General features: G+C 33.9%; 1 long non-coding RNA gene across 1 annotated transcript; it reads right to left on the bottom strand.

Moving 5' to 3' along the window:
* Positions 1–10,471: 10,471 nt before the first annotated feature.
* On the bottom strand, positions 10,472–14,089 carry LOC130015605 (uncharacterized). Its single transcript, XR_008790835.1, has 3 exons — positions 13,961–14,089; positions 12,262–12,361; positions 10,472–11,005 (listed from the first exon to the last, which is right to left on the bottom strand). It is a non-coding gene; the product is annotated as an uncharacterized LOC130015605 (long non-coding RNA).
* Positions 14,090–19,843: the final 5,754 nt, after the last annotated feature.

The following is a 19,843-nucleotide window of genomic DNA, read 5'->3' as shown; positions in this document are numbered from 1 at the left end:
TTCGTTTTGTATACTCTACTAGCTAAGTCTTTTATTGGGCTAAATAATTTATATAAACTGTTGAAAATGATTTTGTTATATTAGTCGTATACTTTTTGACTTCTTACCTGCATCTTTTTTTATATTTTGTTAGATTTTGTGTATAGTTTGTTACTTAATATCTCATTTGGTTAATAATTTGATAAAAAGTGTTTAATTGAATATTGTTGGTATACATATTGTATACATAAAGTATACGAACATACTGTAATCAGAAACTATAAACGTAAAAGGCATGTGAAGGATATACATAAAGTATACATAAGGTATAACAAACACAGTGAGCAATAATGCTTATATCAATTCTAAAAAATTTAAAAATTCAATGGAAGGTTATGAATTAAAATAATATCAAACTATTACATGTTTCTCTTTACCAAATTTTTACAAATCTTATTATTATACCCCTGTTGTCTATATCTTCGTCATGTTACTGATTTCTTTTTCTCCCATGATGTCTTGTATTTTCGTTTTAGGCCTTTCTGATGCAAGTTTACCATAAGGTGGAAAAATAGCTGTTTTTTCATTATAATAGATGATAACTGCTATTTATTCCATTTCTGATCATTAATAAAAAAAATAAAACACAGTAAGTATACAGAAAATATACATAAGGTATACAAAAACATTGAAAACGGAAATAAAAGAAATGCAAGATGTACCAATATACAATAAATATACAAACAATATACAATACACAAGATAATACCAATAGAGAATTTTAATATTTGAAAGAAACAAAGTATACATAAAGTATATAACAAAACTGCAAAAAGTAGAAAAGAAACATAAGATTGTACCTTATGTTCTTTGAATGTCAACTATAATCAATCAATTACAAATTATGCAATTACAGTATACTTAAAACATACATAAAGTATACCAAAACACTATAATCATCTAAAATAAAAGAATCATTTCATATAGCAATTAGTATATATTACTACTTTAAAGTATACATATAACATACAAAAAAATATCAGAATATTATAGTCTTTATTTAAAAAAATAAAAAAAATGAGTACATATAACAAATTAGTACTTATAACAAATATACAATATATATAAAATATACAGAAGGTAAATATCAAAATGAGATTAGTTTGAAATCATTACAAATAAACACAAGTTATTACAAAATCCAATAAGTATTCTAATAATATATAAAATATTATAATAATATACATGAAGTATACAAAATTCGATTAGTATAAACATTGTAATCATCTTAAATAATAGTTCATGTAACAAATAAATAAATATAACAAATATACAAAATATATAAAAATTCAAAAGTTATACCAAACCATTATAATGAAAAATGAAATAATCAGTACATATAACAAGCTGAGAAACATATGAACAATATTCTAGATATAATATTAAAATTAGATAAGTTGGATACATTTTGTCATTTTAATCTTTAAATTGCGTTAAGATATAAAAAGAAATAGTATACTAAGAATTATATGAGGGTATATATGAGGGTATACTAAAAATATACACAAAACATACAAAAAATATACTAAATAACAACATTAGCTGCAGAAAATAGCAACAGCAGTATGAAAAAACAGAAACCAACAGCAACAGCAACATAAAAAAAATTAATAGCAAAAGCAATATGAAAAAAAAAAAATAACAGCAATATCACAATAAAACTACGCAATTCTATAAAGCATAAATCAAATGAAATTCATTTCTAGATGAAATCGATTTCCAGCTGAAATCGGTTGAAATCGATTTGAATCGATGTTAACTGAAATTGTTTTCAATCATTCCTAAAATTTTAATTAAAAATAGTAAAACCTATTAAATTCTCAAACCCATGAAAAATACAAAAGACATAAATAAAAAAACAAAATTTACAGAGATCAAAAGAAGAAGATGAAGATGAAATATGATGGATAGGCGGAGATGAAGGAAAAAAGATGGCGATTAAGCATGGATCGTGATGGGTCTGTTCCTTTTTCATCTTTTGATGAGAGTCTGTTTGATAGTTGAATTTGTGTTTTTGAAAAACACGTGTAATTATGGGATTATTTTCCCCTTTTTAATATTTTTCAATTTTTTCCAAAATTAAATGAAGGATCAGTCTTGCTCTTTTTTCCTAATTAATCTAACTAAACATAGTTAAAGTATAATTAAGATAATCCTCATCCGTGAACATAAGTCACTGCCTCCACCATTAGAGGCCACCAACTTCGGCCTTCTTCTTCATTCCCTATTTGTTTCAAGCACAAACTAATTAAACAATTCCAATAGCAGAAAAATTAAAGTAATTCAAACAAGACCACTGTTGTTTCCATTATGCATAATGTTTTCTAAACAAACTAAATTTAAACAAATCAAATAGTACAAAAACCAAACAATTATCAGTGCATCAAAATAAATAGCCGATGCAAACCGTTGTGCCTTCCTAAGATCCTACTACTTCTGTCACGACCCGAAATCTCGAGTCGAGACCGGCGCTAGGGAATGGGAGTGGTTGCTCCGAAACCCGTAGCAAGCCTGAAAAAAAAAACACTATAAATTTTTCGCTTTGAAAATAGAAATGTATGAAACATTTATTAAATAACTGATGGGACAAAACATCAGAGTTTAAATGCGCTTTAAAATATTTGAATACAATAAGACTATACTAATCTACTGCGGATAACTACTACTGTAGCGCTACTGAACAAAAATACCACAATTCAAATGAGGAGACTTCGAGAAGCAATTAAAGTGAAGTCTCGTCCAAAACACAGGTAACGAACCTGAAAAATAATTCCACAACGTGGGTCGGATATACTGGTGAGTTCATGCCGTTACAAATAAATATTACATAAAGTTAAAAACGTTTTATATTTAAAATAACTTTATATATTTTTGAAATCCTTTAAAAATATTTTTAAAAGCAGTTGAACCTTGAACTCGCAAATAACATATTTCGACAAGACTTCAATATCATTGAAAATCAACCATACATGTTGACCTTTAAATTAAACCACATTTCTTAAATTCGCCCATCTACATTGATGGCAAAACTAACCAATATAACATACATGCACAATCTTATGGGACCGATAGCACAACCAACCGATCAACCATAATCACCTGACATCGATAGCACAGCCAACCGATGAAACACACAATCCTGACATCGATAGCACAGCCAACCGATGTAACACACACACAATCCTGACATCGATAGCACAGCTAACCGATGTAACACACACACACAATCCTGACATCGATAGCACAGCCAACCGATGTAACACACACACAATCCTGACATCGATAGCACAGCCAACCGATGTAACACACAATCCTGACATCGATAGCACAGCCAACCGATGTAACACACACACACAATCCTGACATCGATAGCACAACCAACCGATGTAACACACACACACAATCCTGACATCGATAGCACAGCCAACCGATGTAACACACACACACACAATCCTGACATCGATTGCACAACCAACCGATGTAACACATACACACAATCCTGACATCGATAGCACAGCCAACCGATGTAACACACACACACACAATCGTGACATCGATAGCACAGCCAACCGATGTAACACACACACACAATCCTGACATCGATAGCACAGCCAACCGATGTAACACACACACACATTCCTGACATCGATAGCACAGCCAACCGATGTAACACACACACACAATCCTGACATCGATAGCACAGCCAACCGATGTAACACACACACACAATCCTGACATCGATAGCACAGCCAACCGATGTAACACACACATAAACTGACATCGATAGCACAGCCAACCGATGTAACACACATTCAAGCATAAGCAAATGCATAATAATTATCAAAATTATGTGTGTGCCTTTGTATATCAAAATAATATATACATATAGTATATACATAAAACATATATCCATACAAGGCATGTAAACATTTAACACCGCAACGCACATATCACATAGTATACTAAAATATGAAACTTTACGAATACCGAAATATAAAAACATGTACTCACAGAAACCGTTTAACTACGGTATTACTCCGTCAATGCTCCTTTAAACAACTCCGTTAATTCCCTTGGTCCTCCGACCGATAGCTCGACAACTTGTCGAATCTAGTTAGGATCAAAATATTAATTCTCTTAATTAATAAAATCCTACTCTGGAATTAACTCTATACCATCTTAATTTAATTTAATTAATTAATTCTAACCTCCAAATACTTTCTTATTTAATAAGTACATAACTTATTTTATTCATGTAACTTTTCTTTACTTATCTCTTTTTACACATAAAATCATTTTTCAGAAATATTCATTTAAATATTTCATTTTTCATAAATATACTTTATTATATAAAATATATTTCTTTATATCAAATAATACTTTCCACTTAAGGTTATTTATTTAAATCTATTAAAACAGCCCCATATTAGCTTAAATTCCATTTTTGGTCAAAATATCAAAATACCCTTAAACTTTTCAAAATTGACCGTTTAGGTCTTTTCGTAAATCAATTAATTTCAAAATTGACAAAATCATTTTATCTCAGATTATTAACTTACATAATCTGGAATTTTCGGCTAACATACCATGTAACCCCTCAATTTTTAAAAAATACAATTTAACTCAAAAACTCTAGTTTTCGGCAAACATATCCAATTCTTTCAAAAATCATCAAAGTTCTTTAAAATTCTCAAAATAATTTCCCATCAGATTATATACATCAATAATCTGGAAATATGGTTAAATTACAGGTTGGTCCTTTATTTTTACAAAAATTACATTTTAACCCTTAAACTTTAAATTTTGACAATCAAGTCCAAACCCAACCAAATTCAATAAATCATCAACTCTCAAACTCAGAATCCCATTTATGTTTTGATCACTCCGGTCACCAAATTCAGGTCACCGGATTCTGGTCAAACTCCGATGAGCTTTAAAAACCGTTAAAACGTTCAAAAATCATTTTTACACAATTTTAATCACCCAAAAATCTACCAATACATATTTATTTTAATTATCATATTAAAACAGCAGCCTTAAAATTAAAATAAATTATTTTTCATAATTTTAACAATTTTAACAATTTAAAACCGTATAAACAATTAATAATCAAAATCGATTATTAATCCGTCAAAACACCTCAACTAAATCAATTAAATTCCATAAATAATAAACATGTATATTTCATACATTTTCCATGAATAATTTCTGTCCAGAAATTAAAATGACAAAAATACCCTTTTTAAACATTTTTTTACCGATTAAACAATTATAAAAATTAAACCCGATTAACAACCATTAAAAAATTACCATTAAACATTTATGCATCATCAACCCAACATTTAGATCAACCATGAACAAACTCATTTCCAGAAATTTAAAATCCATTTATTTACCCTTTTTAAGTGATTTTTAAGCCTTTAAAACTGTTAAAAATCGAACTCCAAACCATTAAATTAATACCCGAAATATTTAACATTTTTAATCCACAAAAATCACACTTTAAAGCATATTTTAACCTCACTATTTAGATCAGCCCAGAAAATTAAAATAATTAATTTAATTTTACGGAAAAATTATTTTAAAACCGAAACCCAACAAACTAGCAATTAAAACCAACTAATCAACCATTAAACAACAAGTTTTAATCATCCCAAGCATGTATCTATGGTTCATTCAACATCAGCAAATAAAAGTTAAGATTTGAGCTTTGAAATTCACCTTGATCCAACATGCAAAGATAGATTAACGATCTACGGAAAATGCTCAACGTTTTTCGTTAAGAAACTTTTGTGAGTAAAGTTAAAAATCTAGGACTTGTGTTTTATTTTTTTATTTGAGAGCTTTGGCACCCACACAACAATGGAGAATGAATTATACTAGAGAAATGAAGAAGATGAGTAAGAAACTTGGGCATCAAGTTTGCTTATGGAAATGTCTAGATATTCTTTCATGTTTCATTTATTTACAAGTTTGCCATTATGGCATTCTTGTAATTAAATCGAACTCTAGGGGCAAAATAAACTCAAGTTTCTCAAATATTCAAAAACATTAAATCATAACATATGGGTTGAATTAAAATATTTTTGGGCCTTTAAAATAATTAAAATAATTATTTTGACGGTTTTAGCGTAAAATCACAAAATTCACATTTAACACATAAAATTGCCAAAAGTCAAACTTAAGGCAAAACACACACCAAATCACATTTTCATACTTATAAATTCATCTCGTGAATTTAATAACTATTTTCGGGGTCCTAATTAATTAAAATTGGACACGCGCGAAAATAAATACTAACAAATAATACGGGGTATTACATTCTCCCCTCCTTAAAATAATTCGTCCTCGAATTATAATATCACTTATACTTCAACATCTATTATTTAGGACTAATAGGGTGCTTTCCTTTATCCTATTCCTTTGTTTACATTACAGAGCCAATGTCTCAGCGTACTTACGTTTAATACTTATCCTTTTAAAATCACTTTTCTTTTCCACATAAAAATCCATGTCATAATTGTGCACCGGTGTGATGACTTCTCTCATCACCAAGAGTTGCAATGACATTCCTCTTTTCTTTTCAACATACATAATGCACATGATGCATGTTCTAATAGTGAATACAATATGAATGTAGTGATGCAATCCTATTCGTGCCAATGCAATGCTTTCGTGATTCGTATCCGGGCACAATTATGTGTTCATAAAACAACTCCTTTTTCATTAAACACATTTGTTTTTACAAAAATGGCGCCTGCATAAGTTTCTGTAAACATAGAGCTCTGCAAAATTGCTTATTCCATAATTTTTCTTTTTAAGCTTTCTACTCTATACTACACATCTAAAGGATCTAATCTTATTCCTTGGTTTCAGGCATAGCTTGCGAAACTAGCCCAAATATTCTTATTAATCCTTGATTGATTGAGGGATCTGCGCCACTATTTAACCTTTCAAGTTCGTACTTTCATTGCCTCAATCTTAATCGCGTATCGCGTTAGGTTGACCCGGTCTAGAAACCATTGTGTAAATAGACCTTGCTTGTTGAGGAAGTGGTTGGTCCACATTCTCTGTCGTATTCTGCTGCGCGGAATACGGGTATTCTCTCGCGTAATGACCCTGTTGGCCGCATGAAAAACATACATTCATAGTAGCTTGACAAATACCTAAATGTCTCCTTCCACATCGTTGACACATAGGATTTGCAAAACTAGAGCTTCCTTGCTCAAAATTTTGACCAATGGTTCTAGCCTTCTTGGCTTCTTCTCCTTGTCTACCTTTCTTATGGCTTCGACCATATCGTCGTTCAATTCTTCCACTAATTTTCCTCGAAGTTTGGTTTCCATAACCAGAACGTTCATCTCTGACTTGATTTGGTTGTGAGGGGTCAGGAATTTTACCAAATTGGATTAATGCGCTTTCCAGTTGTCTTGCGTTGTCGACAACTTGCACAAAATCATTGTCTCTCTGAGTCAACAGCTCTATAAACTGATGTCCTAATCCCTTCACAAACATGGTGTTTACTCTGACTTGATCTGTTATCAAGTCTGGAGCAAATCTGCTCAATCGATTAAACTCGGTAACATATTCTTGTACAGATCTGTTACCTCGAGTTAACGATAACAGTTTGTCCCGGTTACCTTCGACTACCGCAAACGATAAGAAGAAGTCCTTATATCGGGTCACAAACTCTGCCCATGTTATACGATCCATTATTGGTCCAATTACTTGTCGAAACCAATCCTTGGCTGGACCTTTCATCGACATCTCCATTAACAACATTGTCTGTCTTTCGTTAGCTTGAAGTCTACGAGCATTTTGCTCAACTTCTTCCAAAAAGTCTAACGCATCACTTGATCCATCAAACTCTTTTCGGCTCAGTTTTACGTATGCTAACACCAGATCTCTATCAGCATTTCTCACTTCTCGCTGATGCTGGTGTTGCATCCACTGCCCCATCATCAACACACAACTTCGTATATCAATAATTTCTGCTGCTAAATAATTTATATCAATATTGGGTTGTTGCGGCATTCCTGGTGCCTGCACATTCCCAGCTTGATATACTCTAGGTTCTTGTTGACCTCTATTTTGTCCGCGGTCTCTATCCGCCTGTTGGACTGGATCATACTCTCCTAAATTAATTTCGGCCTCCCTTCGGGCCTCGTTTACTCGTTGTGCCGCTGCACGCGCTCGAGTGGTTCTTTGTTCAGCCATTCTAAGGCACAAAGAAATCTAAATGAGCTCCTAATAACATGGCATACGCATCATGTTCGCAAAGTTCTACCGCACAAATAGTCGTGTCTCATTCTTACTTTACGACTTAGGCTCTAATAAAATTTCATTCGTCTATGTCATATCTGGCTATAACTCACGTGTTCTATACGTTTCATATACACTATTCCATTGCATGCACATAATAATCAATCACATTGCATGCACATAATAATCAATCACATTACATGCACATAATCAAATCATAGCCATCACAAATACATAAAAATTAGGTTCAAAGAAAACCCAATTCATTTATGATTTACTCAATCATAACACATTCTATAAGTCTCGAGAGTATACTACTCTACGTAGACTAAACAACACTCAAAACATATAATCATTCAAGTAAACAATTCTCAACACACATGTCAACATATATCATACATATAAGCCATATCCTAATGATAATCAACTCATTTAGGAATTCTCGGCTAAAGCACATAATGCAAGTCTCGTGAGTATATCTCTCTACGCAGACTTTATCACATTCGAAAGGCCAAACGCATATTTGGGTCCCTGCACTATCCCTCTTTTCCAACTTGGGTCCCTGCACTCAAAAATATCCATAATAAATCCCTGCACTTTCCAAAGTGACCATAATAAGTCCCTCGGATAGTGCGAGTTAACAGAATACAAACGGCGTTAAATAGTAGTAGAATATACTTTACACGTCACTGAAATAAAAAAAAAACCATATAGATGGCTTATGTGTCATTGACACCTAATAACTCTCTAAAAAAGACATACAGATTCTCTTTCTTCTCCAACATGACTTTATCTTCCTTTTTGCATATATTTTTTCTTATTCTCTCTTGATAACCCCTCAACTCATTCATTACTTATCATGTCTGGAAGAACAAACAATACAATAACACAACTAAAATATACATTTCGTTTCTCACGTATACTAGGTCCAGCTGCAGCAGGTGCAAAATTGGACGAATGAGAATTATGTACGCTGATTTCAAACATTAGGGCATGACAAAGAATACTTATACGGCAGCAAAAATTCTTGAACCCTGGACTCATCCAGCAGCAAAATTTCCGCATTTTAAACAAAGAGCAACAAACAAATGTTCCATCAATATTGCACTAAAATGAAATAGCATTAGAATTAACAAAATTCTCTAACATCAGAGTCACTGTCAGCTAAAAATCTCTTTTTTTCATTGTTGTTCAACTGGGCATCAAGCCAAAAATATGAGACACCAAAAGAGAACAAAAGGGAATGCGAGTTGACAGTTGAAATTTTAAAACATTTTCCATTTTAGTGATAAATATAAAGCTTTGAAACTCAAGAAAAAGAATACCCAGATGGAAACAATAAGATCAGACAAGAAACAAAAATAAAGCGGATACCCAGATGAAGGAAACAGAGTAAGATAAGAACCACTTGCGGCAGCATCGGAACAAATAGACGAGCAGACGAGCGGGTCAGAAACGAACAAACAAGCGGCGCCGTTGAGAACGGACTGTGTCGGCGTGGAGGAGCCGTTCACTTTTTTGCCAGATAAAGGAAATCGACACTGGGTTGAGCAAGTTCTAGAGGAGTAAAAGATGGCTTTGAGGAGATGAGTTTTGAGGGGAATAAATGGAGAAGTAGAAATCAAATATGCGAGACTCATTCATTTTGTTTTCAAATTTGATTCGGTGATTATCTGTAAATGGGGAAGAAAGTATAAAATGATCCTTTTAATTGTTTTGAATTTTTTTAAGTTATGGCTGATGTGTCGTTCATTTAAATAGACCATTCTCAGAGATGATTTCGTGCATTCCACGCTCTAACGGAATGAGACTGAGGGATTTAAAATTAATGTTTCTGATAGTTCAGGGATTTACTATGGATATTTTTGAGTGCAGGGACCCAAATTGGAAAAAAGGGATAGTGCAGGGACCCAAATATGTGTTTGGCCCATTCGAAAGCATATCACTCCTTTCAGTGATCACGCTATAAACATACAACATCAATCAATAAATCATACTCATAATAAACACATATTTCATAGATAATATGAGTCTCGAGAGTATACAACTCCTCGCAGACTATATACTCGAAAGCGTAATGCTTACTCGAGTAACCACAAACATATATTATGCTAACACACACATCTAACTCAGATCATGACACCACACATAGGACAAGACGTTTTGAAAATCATTTGAAAAACCGATGAAAACGATGAAAACGTTTAAAAGACATGACTGGAAATCCTATTATCCGCAATAGTTCCTAACTTAACCTAGTGACATTGTATATTGCTCCTAGGTACACACAACATCTACACAGACTAACAGTGGTATCTCTGACCAACTGCACTCAATTCCCATATTAGCAGAGGTAACTGGACCAACTGCTCTGATACCACCTTTGTCACGACCCGAAATCTCGAGTCGAGACCGGCGCTAGGGAATGGGAGTGGTTGCTCCGAAACCCGTAGCAAGCCTGAAAAAAAACACTATAAATTTTTCGCTTTGAAAATAGAAATGTATGAAACATTTATTAAATAACTGATGGGACAAAACATCAGAGTTTAAATGCGCTTTAAAACATTTGAATACAATAAGACTATACTAATCTACTGCGGATAACTACTACTGTAGCGCTACTGAACAAAAATACCACAATTCAAATGAGGAGACTTCGAGAAGCAATTAAAGTGAAGTCTCGTCCAAAAGACAGGTAACGAACCTGAAAAATAATTCCACAACGTGGGTCAGATATACTGGTGAGTTCATGCCGTTACAAATAAATATTACATAAAGTTAAAAACGTTTTATATTTAAAATAACTTTATATATTTTTGAAATCCTTTAAAAATATTTTTAAAAGCAGTTGAACCTTGAACTCGCAAATAACATATTTCGACAAGACTTCAATATCATTGAAAATCAACCATACATGTTGACCTTTAAATTAAACCACATTTCTTAAATTCGCCCATCTACATTGATGGCAAAACTAACCAATATAACATACATGCACAATCTTATGGGACCGATAGCACAGCCAACCGATCAACCATAATCACCTGACATCGATAGCACAGCCAACCGATGTAACACACAATCCTGACATCGATAGCACAGCCAACCGATGTAACACACACACAATCCTGACATCGATAGCACAGCCAACCGATGTAACACACACACACAATCCTGACATCGATAGCACAGCCAACCGATGTAACACACACACACAATCCTGACATCGATAGCACAGCCAACCGATGTAACACACAATCCTGACATCGATAGCACAGCCAACCGATGTAACACACACACACAATCCTGACATCGATAGCACAGCCAACCGATGTAACACACACACACAATCCTGACATCGATAGCACAGTCAACCGATGTAACACACACACACACAATCCTGACATCGATAGCACAGCCAACCGATGTAACACACACACACAATCCTGACATCGATAGCACAGCCAACCGATGTAACACACACACACACAATCCTGACATCGATAGCACAGCCAACCGATGTAACACACACACACAATCCTGACATCGATAGCACAGCCAACCGATGTAACACACACACACATTCCTGACATCGATAGCAAAGCCAACCGATGTAACACACACACACAATCCTGACATCGATAGCACAGCCAACCGATGTAACACACACACACAATCCTGACATCGATAGCACAGCCAACCGATGTAACACACACACATAAACTGACATCGATAGCACAGCCAACCGATGTAACACACATTCAAGCATAAGCAAATGCATAATAATTATCAAAATTATGTGTGTGCCTTTGTATATCAAAATAATATATACATATAGTATATACATAAAACATATATCCATACAAGGCATGTAAACATTTAACACCGCAACGCACATATCACATAGTATACTAAAATATGAAACTTTACGAATACCGAAATGTAAAAACATGTACTCACAGAAACCGTTTAACTACGGTATTACTCCGTCAATGCTCCTTTAAACAACTCCGTTAATTCCCTTGGTCCTCCGACCCGATAGCTCGACAACTTGTCGAATCTAGTTAGGATCAAAATATTAATTCTCTTAATTAATAAAATCCTACTCTGGAATTAACTCTATACCATCTTAATTTAATTTAATTAATTAATTCTAACATCCAAATACTTTCTTATTTAATAAGTACATAACTTATTTTATTCATGTAACTTTTCTTTACTTATCTCTTTTTACACATAAAATCATTTTTCAGAAATATTCATTTAAATATTTCATTTTTCATAAATATACTTTATTATATAAAATATATTTCTTTATATCAAATAATACTTTCCACTTAAGGTTATTTATTTAAATCTATTAAAACAGCCCCATATTAGCTTAAATTCCATTTTTGGTCAAAATACCAAAATACCCTTAAACTTTTCAAAATTGACCGTTTAGGTCCTTTCGTAAATCAATTAATTTCAAAATCGACAAAATCATTTTATCTCAGATTATTAACTTACATAATCTGGAATTTTTGGCTAACATACCATGTAACCCCTCAATTTTTAAAAAAAATACAATTTAACTCAAAAACTCTAGTTTTCGGCAAACATATCCAATTCTTTCAAAAATCATCAAAGTTCTTTAAAATTCTCAAAATAATTTCACATCAGATTATATACATCAATAATCTGGAAATATGGTTAAATTACAGGTTGGTCCTTTATTTTTACAAAAATTACATTTTAACCCTTAAACTTTAAATTTTGACAATCAAGTCCAAACCCAACCAAATTCAATAAATCATCAACTCTCAAACTCAGAATCCCAATTATGTTTTGATCACTCCGGTCACCAAATTCAGGTCACCGGATTCCGGTCAAACTCCGATGAGCTTTAAAAACCGTTAAAACGTTCAAAAATCATTTTTACACAATTTTAATCACCCAAAAATCTACCAATACATATTTATTTTAATTATCATATTAAAACAGCAGCCCCAAAATTAAAATTAATTATTTTTCATAATTTTAACAATTTTAACAATTTAAAACCGTATAAACAATTAATAATCAAAATCGATTATTAATCCGTCAAAACACCTCAACTAAATCAATTAAATTCCATAAATAATCAACATATATATTTCATACATTTTCCATGAATAATTTCTGTCCAGAAATTAAAATGACAAAAATACCCTTTTTAAACATTTTTTTACCGATTAAACAATTATAAAAATTAAACCCGATTAACAACCATTAAACATTTATGCATCATCACCCCAACATTTAGATCAACCATGAACAAACTCATTTCCAGAAATTTAAAATCCATTTATTTACCCTTTTTAAGTTATTTTTAAGCCTTTAAAACTGTTAAAAATCGAACTCCAAACCATTAAATTAATACCCGAAATATTTAACATTTTTAATCCACAAAAATCACACTTTAAAGCATATTTTAACCTCACTATTTAGATCAGCCCAGAAAATTAAAATAATTAATTTAATTTTACGGAAAAATTATTTTAAAACCGAAACCCAACAAACTAGCAATTAAAACCAACTAATCAACCATTAAACAACAAGTTTTAATCATCCCAAGCATGTATCTATGGTTCATTCAACATCAGCAAATAAAAGTTAAGATTTGAGCTTTGAAATTCACCTTGATCCAACATGCAAAGATAGATTAACGATCTACGGAAAATGCTCAACGTTTTTCGTTAAGAAACTTTTGTGAGTAAAGTTAAAAATCTAGGACTTGTGTTTTATTTTTTTATTTGAGAGCTTTGGCACCCACACAACAATGGAGAATGAATTATGCTAGAGAAATGAAGAAGATGAGTAAGAAACTTGGGCATCAAGTTTGCTTATGGAAATGTCTAGATATTCTTTCATGTTTCATTTATTTACAAGTTTGCCATTATGGCATTCTTGTAATTAAATCGAACTCTAGGGGCAAAATAAACTCAAGTTTCTCAAATATTCAAAAACATTAAATCATAACATATGGGTTGAATTAAAATATTTTTGGGCCTTTAAAATAATTAAAATAATTATTTTGACGGTTTTAGCGTAAAATCACAAAATTCACATTTAACACATAAAATTGCCAAAAGTCAAACTTAAGGCAAAACACACACCAAATCACATTTTCATACTTATAAATTCATCTCGTGAATTTAATAACTATTTTCGGGGTCCTAATTAATTAAAATTGGACACGCGCGAAAATAAATACTAACAAATAATACGGGGTATTACAACTTCCGCCTTCTTCCTCTCTTTTTCACGATGAATCGTTTCTGCTGCTTGTTCCATTGTTCGTCGATGTTGCTTGTTCGCCGTTCGTCGCTTCTACGGGAGTTGAAAACTACCGATGATGATGCTTGTTTAACCGGCAGGCGACGATTGATGGGTAAGAATGGACAGGCGGCGACGGAGGTAAGAGAAGATAAAAAGGTTATTAAACAAATTAGGGTTCCAATAATTAGAGGAAGAGATATTAAAAGGAAAAATGATGTGGCAATTTGCTACCTCAAATTATCCAGGCATGGATGCAGGTGGGAAAATTTATGAAGAATTGGAGATTAGAATCGGAGAAGATGGCAAATTATCAATTTACTCCCTCAAATTTTCTTATTTTATTCAAAGGGAATGGTGATGTGGCAATTTGATGTAGCATTATATAATTTTTAATTTCAGAATTAATGACAATTTTAATAGTTAACGGCAAGTGAGATGCACTTGCCAAATTCCATCCACAAAAGGGCCTCCATATGGCAAAAATGACAAGTACAGGGAGCCCAGCGCGACAAACTTTGGCACAAGGTTCTATCGAACAAAACAGATAAAGTACAGGGGCTTCTGCATGGGTTTTGCCAATTAATTATCTCTCCACCTCATTTACACATCATACCAAACACCCTAAACGACTTTCTAACCCAAATACCCAAATTCACAATTTCAATCCCTAAAAATCTAACCTTCGCTCCATTCACTAAGACGTTTGATTTCTTCTAGAACTCAGAACACGTTTGATTTTTTCTACAACTCAGACGTTTGATTTCTTCTGCAACTCAGACGTTTGTTTTCTTATCCAACTTGTTCTCTAATTCTATACATCTCAAGCTTTTTCTCTGATTCTGTACATCGATAAATTTGATTCTCCTTGTCTTTTCAGAGGTAAGATTTTTGTCTCTTTATTTTTTGGTTATTCTAAATAATGATAATAGGGTTAGTTATTTTGTTATTTTAAAGATGAAAGTTAGTTTACGGTTTTCCATTTGAACAGTCCAAACAAATAGATTGTGGGGTATCTTGGTTGCTGTAAAATTGTTTGTTTAATGAAAACTTTAAATTAGTGGTCATGTTAGTTGCTTTGAAAATCAAACTTTAAAGCATTTAAAACTCATTTTTTACTTTGAAAATGCAGAATGTAAGGGGATAGGATAACTTAATCACAATGGCACCATGGTAGGACCTTGATTAGAGAGCCAGAGCCTAAGTATGTTGGAAGATGAGAGAGAGCTATTAATGATAGATTGCAAAAAGTTTTCTCTTTCAATGGTAATGTGTATGCCAAAAATGATGGGGTATATAGATGTGTACTGTGTTTACTACAGGCCTAGAAATAACAATGACTTGATATTATTGAATGAGGACAAAGTTATTTTTGAAGCATTTAGCATTTGGAAAAGTGGAGAGACAATTGATCTCTATGTGGTCCGTGAAGCAGTAATTCATGACGACCCACAAGTGGTTGAGGAAATAAATGAAGAGGAAGGCTTAGTTAGTGAAGACACTCTTGTGGAGGGTGAAAGTGACAACAATACTGATAATGAACAAGATAATGAAGAAGAGGAAGATAGTGATGTCTGTTTAGATGAGTATGGTGGTGATGGTAGTGATGTTAACGAGTAGGATGTAGAAGTTATGGAGGAGGTAAGAAGATATAATGAGGCTTAGAGGAACAAGCCAGAAACTATACAACAAATTTCTATTAGGTAGACAGGGAATGACGATGGCTTTGAGGATCTTGATAACCCTTATGGAGACAATAGTAGAGGAAGGGTAGCTAGAGATGAAGCCTTCTGTGATATTGATGATCATGGGAGTGAAGATGAAACTGACTCTGATGTGGAGCTGCCACCAAGGAGACCAGGCACTTACCACCATTACAATCATGCCTGTGTTGTGCCAAGATGTCAACTTGGAATGATTTTCTTAAATGTAGTTCAATTTAGAGAAGCATTGTCTAAGTATTCAGTTGCTAAGGGCATTTCTTTGAAGTTTAAACCAGATCATATTGATAAGTTGAGAGCAAAATGTAGAGAAAAAGAGTGTCCAGGGTTTATTTTTGCAAGTAGGACTAATAATTTTACTATGAAATCTTATAACCCTAGACATATTTGCTTTAGGTATACTAAGGCTATCACAAGCCAAATTCATACATCGTGACCGGCGCTAGAGTATGGGAGTGGTAGCTCCGAAACCCTTAGTTAGCCTCGCGGATAAACACACAAATATAATACAACAAACAACATGCATAAAACGAATGCTCGTGGGAAACCGAGACTCCAACCTTAATCTAGCAGTTTAATTAAGGGATAAGGTACAAAAATGACCCTAATGTTTGTTATGTGGCTCATCTAGCCCCCTAATGTTTTCTGAGTCTCAAAAATGACCCTAACCTTGCGAAAGTGGAACGAATATACCCTCCACCATTAGACAGAGGGTATATTAATTCCAATTAGGTAACATTAGGGTTATATTTGTTCCACTTTGACTTTATTAGGTGATCTTCAATGCCCCAACCTTTTACTACATTTTCATGTTAGTCCTAAAATGTCTAAGTGACTGGCTGAAATTGATTTGATTAGATAATTTAACGTGATTAGTCCTTTAACCTGTTAATATTGGATTTGGAATACTTTTGAAAAGCAGTGAACATTGTAAACATGCTCACCAGCAGTTGGTATGTATACAAGGTGAGGAATACTTTTAAACCTCGTTCACTTTCTGATGTTTGGCCCTCGCGCAAGTTTGACCATCGGCGTGGTCAGCACAGTTTTTCGGTCAGAAAACAAAAGTTGTCTGTCTCTTCGATACGGTTCTATTGGTTTGCACCGGGGTTGATTCCGAGTTCGGATGAACCCGGAATCCGGTCTAGAAGTTGCTGGGTTTTCTGGCCTCGGTCTCGTGGGCCCGACTTATACTTTATGTGACATTCTTGGGCTTATGGGCCCGATTTACATTGGTTTTGACCCATGATAATGCGTAAAATTAAAGTACATTAGATTATCTATGTCTAGGTTCAAACTCGGCCTGATTCTAAGTCTGAACGAGCCCGAAAACACGTCTGGAAGTCTGGATCAAAGTTTGGAAGATCTGGGATGCTGGTTTTGAAGACAGGGGAGAGAAGAACACGGTGCTGGTGTGACTGCCGGCACTGGCAGTTTAAGGTGGCGGCGCTGCCGGTCATTCTGGCGCCGTCGGTTACAAGGGCGGACGCGGCTTCTGGACAACAGGTTCAGCAGTTCGTCGTTTCATTGTTTTGGCTCGGTTTTTCATGCAGAAATACTCAAAACGCATAAAAAGATACAAGGAGGCAAAAAATACTGGATTGATTTAAAGTATCTAACCTCAAACTAAAACACAAAAATAGCTAATTTCATGGTGAATTTAGCTAAGACAATTTGAGATAAACAAGAGTAAAAGCACCCTAGCATGCAATCTAAGCTCATAATTCTGGATTGTCAGCATACAACGTGTATTAAAACAACCTATAATCACATAAATTTTGAATTGACATGGCAAATTCATTAAGAACACACAATTTGGCAATTATGGCAAAAATAGCCTAACATGCATCCTATTTGACAAAAATTCAACAATATGCAAATAAGTATGGCATAAGTGATACAGGAATAAACTAAGGGTTCGCAGAAATACCGTTCTGAGTCCTTGGCTCGTTTGCTGGCGAAGGGGATGCAGAATCCAGCTTCGAATTTGTACAGGGCTGTGTTCTTAGAGAATTAATGCGTTTTTAGGTGTTTCTAGCACTGGAGTTGAATGATTTTGTGTGTGTGTGTGAGGGAATTCGGCCAGGGCTATGGTTTTTCTAGGGTAATTTGAATTCTAAGCTAAGGTTTTTGTATTTCTGGTCCTTAAAACTTACAAATTTGCCCATAAACTTCTAAGATATTACAATTAGTTAGTCCAGTTTTTAGACTTAGTCTACAATCTCTTTGGATTTTTATAGGCTATTTACGGATAATTACGTTTTAATCCCTCAAATTTGCAATTGTGCACTGATCACGCCTGCTTGGATTCAAACAACTGAATTGATAGCTCGCCAGCTGGACGAATTTCTCTGGAAATCATCATTGGACGCTTCAGTCCCTTATCACTTTTTACCTGTCCGGAAAATAGGTGTCTCCACAACTGCTATGTATTACCTTTTAACTTTCTATATATATATAGCCTTCTTGATCACAACTAAAAGTCAATCTCAATACTCTATAGCCACCAATACATTAAATTAACTGACTATCAACTTCTCGCTCCATTTTCAAAATATTTCATATCAAAAAAATATCTATTTCACACTTTCCACTTTTGGTCGGCCAAACTTTACACATTTCTGACACGATATTCAAAATACATGTACTCTACATGTAAAACTTCATAGTTATAAGGCCAGGTTATCGGAATTTTCACATTTTGAAACCATTGTTTCACAACAGTTTTCAATTTCGTTTACATATATATGGAGCTTACATTGATAATCCTAAGTTAATTAAACTGTATACTTCAGATTTTCATTACTTGCACTTTTGGCTTATTGCCAAAATTCACGCAAGCTTCCCAATGTTATTGATATCGATCTAGAAATGTCTGAACACCAGGATCTGCCTAATGAATTAGGGTCGCCCATGATATCTCATGGACACCTAATCTTAGCCCTCCCCAAGTCGAAGTATTAACATCGCATATCACTATGATGCAAACATATCAGATAGTTATGGTCACCTATACTATCCCACTATCCTAAATAGTCAGAGAACATGGCCTAAAACTAACCAAAGATCGTGGCCAAGACCCACTATCTCCAAGAGAATAACGCATGAAATATCCTATAAATAGAGGCCTATCCAGTTAAGGGTAGCGACGACGCCACTCCTTCTGGCGCCCCCACCACTTGTTTTTCGACTATCCAATATGAGAATAACCCTAGAGGATCATAATAGCCCTAAAGGATCAGAACGGCCCCAGAGGATCAGAACAGCCCCAAAGGATCGGAACAGCCCCAGAGGATAGGAACAGCCTCAGAAAATTGGAATAGCACAAGAGGATCGGAATAGCCCTAGAGGATCAAAATAGCCTCAGAGGATCAAAATAGCTCTAGAGGATCAGAACAGCCTTAGAGGATCATTATAGCCCAGAGGATCAGAAAGTTGCCTAGAAAACGATATTGAAACGACCAACAATATTCGCAACATAACATAGCCAAACTATACATGCAAATTATGGTATAAAGACACCA

The sequence above is a fragment of the Mercurialis annua genome, linkage group LG5 (assembly GCF_937616625.2).
Source record: "Mercurialis annua linkage group LG5, ddMerAnnu1.2, whole genome shotgun sequence".
Taxonomy (NCBI): Eukaryota; Viridiplantae; Streptophyta; class Magnoliopsida; order Malpighiales; family Euphorbiaceae; genus Mercurialis; species Mercurialis annua.
The sequence above is the reverse complement of the archived record's forward strand: the minus strand, read 5'-3'. Positions and strand labels throughout refer to the sequence as shown.